We start from the raw sequence: 2,793 nt of genomic DNA, 5'->3' as shown, positions 1-2,793 counted from the left end.
ACTTGGAATCACAGATGCTGCCACTGAGAACGGCGTTGGTGGTCTGCCTCAGGCACCTTTGATGTGATAAGTATTGAATGTATTGCTAAATTGACCCCAGTGTGTAGTAATTATGCTATGACAGCCTTTACGTTCCAGTCCATACCCAGATTTCAATTATGTTTCGCCTACAAAATATACAGTCAATTCGCTTTACAATACATTCTGTGAAGCGCTTTGAGATGTCTCGAAGACGTGATAAAGCAGTATATCAAATGCAAGGATTATTATTATTTTTACGGCACAATATTAAAAGCAGTCTGCATCAACCGCAAAGAACATTAACTAAATGCCAAAAGGAATTGTTTACAAAACTCTCAGTCTCACAGCAGCTGTTTGTGTACGTGATCTTTACATTTTACAAAGGGCTTGCACACACACACAGGGTGGCTCAAAGCTCCAGTTCAGGCTGGAAAACATTCCTATATTCATTGGGAATACAAAGTAGCAAATTGTGTTGTGCAACTGCCTGAGTTAACACTCCATTTAACAGGCTTCGTAATCGGTTTTCAACCACTTGCCATCTATTTTTAATGGCAATTGTAGTCTTGAGTTTTTCCATCCTGTTTTGATAATTTTGGGGAATCTCCAGTATGCTAATGTGTATTCCATTTAATGTTATGTATTTTTCTCTCGTAGACACATGTGTTTTCGAGAAAGGTACTTTGACGACATTCAAATTCTACACCCCAAACTTCTAGAACTCCCTCCCTTTACCTCTCTTTTTCACCCCCTTTCTATCTGACTTCAAGTCCCATCTTAAAACTTATCTGTTTACACATGGGGGGGGGGATCATTTCCCCCTTCCTTCCTTCCTTCCTTCTTTTCTTCCTTCCTTCCTGCCTTCTTCTTTTCTTCCTTCCACTTTCCATCCATTTCCTGTTTGGCATCCAGCTCCAACTTTGTAAAGCATCTAAACTCTTATCCTATGTTTTCGCCCACAAAATATACAGTTAATTCACTTTTCAGTAACATCTGTGAAGTGCTTTGAGACGTTTCGAAGATGGGATAAGGCGCTATATCAAATGCAAGGATTATTATTATTATTATTTTGTGAAATGCACAATATAAATGCAAGGTGTTGATGCCGAATATACAGGAAAATCAGTGGAAGTGTTCATGTGTTTTATACATATATTCCAAACCACATGCACAGACACACTCAAAAGGTGAGTAAGAGTGTGTCAGCATAGTTTGGTGAGTGAGGAGTATATTTGCAGGTATAAAAGAAACGGATATTGTGTAGAATGTTGTCAAGGTACAACAGATGTGTCATGGAGAAATGAAGACATAACAAAATCCAAAATGCACAGTTTGGGTCTGAAACATCCACTGTCCGATGGCCTTGGGAAATCCTCCCAACGTGAAAAGCGCTATACAAATGTAATTTTGTTGTTGTTGTTGTTTAGTTGAATGCATCAGTCATAGTACATAAAATGAAACACTCTCTAGCAGAGCACTCCAGCTAATCGAACAGTCCTAATCTCTCACTGTTCAGCGCCTTGGGACGTCCTCCCAAATTGAAAGGCGCTTTACAACTGTTATTTTTCTTTTGTATTGTATTGTAGCTGAGAGTTTCATCTATAGAGGATCAATTTCAGTTCAAACTGCTGTCTACAACCCTGGCAACTGATGGGAAATTTATGGAAAATGTTTTGTGCCTGAGTCAACCTGGTCTTTCACAGAGTTCCCATTTCCTAGTTATTAATGCAGAAAACCACTGAATCAAGTAAGAATACATGATTCACATCCCTGGTATTTCTATTTACCACTCACTGTGTTTTAAATGGAAATCCAGCACTTTAAATATTCTGCTGGGTGCAGATTAATTTTATAAAAGATAAAGGGATAAGAGACATTATTTCATTGAGAGTAATAGAAATGTACGCTATGGAGTAAGAAAGACTGGTTGGTAAGAAAGGTCTGATTTTCCTACAGTTAACGCTCGACAGCTTGCAGTTACAAAGTGCATCTTATCTCTCAGGTTATGTCTTTGAAAAGCCCAGATTGAAAAGGTGATACCATCTTTAGAAAAGCTCAATGGACGTAAAGAAGTGACACAAAATGCTGTTGCTGTTGGGTGTAAAATGACGACATTCTAGAGTGATGGAATAGGGATGCATTATGTTCGGTCTTTTGTGGCCAAGAGAAGGTTGATAAACAGTGAAGCTCACTTACACAAATGCAATCAGTGACAGAGGAATAATAATAATAATAATCCTTGCATTTGATACAATGCTTTTCACGCCTTCTCGACGTCTTAAAGCGCTTCACAGAATAGACTGTAAGGTGAATTGACCGTATATTTGTGGGCGAAACGTGGCAGCCAATTGCACACAGCAGTGTCCCGCAAACAGTCGTGGATTGAAAATGACCAATTTATTTTTGTTTTGGAGGGATTATTATTAAGCGTGTGGAGTAAGGAAACTTGCCCAAGGTTTCGCCCTGCCTGGAATTGAACCCAGGTGTCTCGCTTGGAAGGCGAGTGCTCTTACCACTGAGCTACAGGACTCCACCAATGGAACACCAAACTGAGAATAATAATAATAATAATAATAATCCTTGCATTTGATATAGCGCTTTTCACGTCGGGAGGACGTCCCAAAGCGCTTCACAGAACACACTGTAAAGTGAATTGACTGTATATTTATGGGCGAACGCGGCAGCCAATTGCGCACAGCAATGTCCCACAAACAGTCGTAGATTGAAAATGACCAATTTATTATTGTTTTTGGTTTTTGGAGGGATTATTAT

The 2,793-nt window shown here is 39.2% G+C and overlaps 1 non-coding gene across 1 annotated transcript; it reads right to left on the bottom strand.

Moving 5' to 3' along the window:
• Window positions 1-2,479: 2,479 nt before the first annotated feature.
• trnag-ucc lies at window positions 2,480-2,551 on the bottom strand. The gene has a single exon. It is a non-coding gene; the product is annotated as a tRNA-Gly (tRNA).
• Between the last annotated feature and the right edge of the window lie 242 nt (window positions 2,552-2,793).

This window comes from Callorhinchus milii, unplaced genomic scaffold (assembly GCF_018977255.1).
Source record: "Callorhinchus milii isolate IMCB2004 unplaced genomic scaffold, IMCB_Cmil_1.0 Scaffold3, whole genome shotgun sequence".
Lineage (NCBI taxonomy): Eukaryota > Metazoa > Chordata > Chondrichthyes > Chimaeriformes > Callorhinchidae > Callorhinchus > Callorhinchus milii.
The sequence above is the reverse complement of the archived record's forward strand: the minus strand, read 5'-3'. Positions and strand labels throughout refer to the sequence as shown.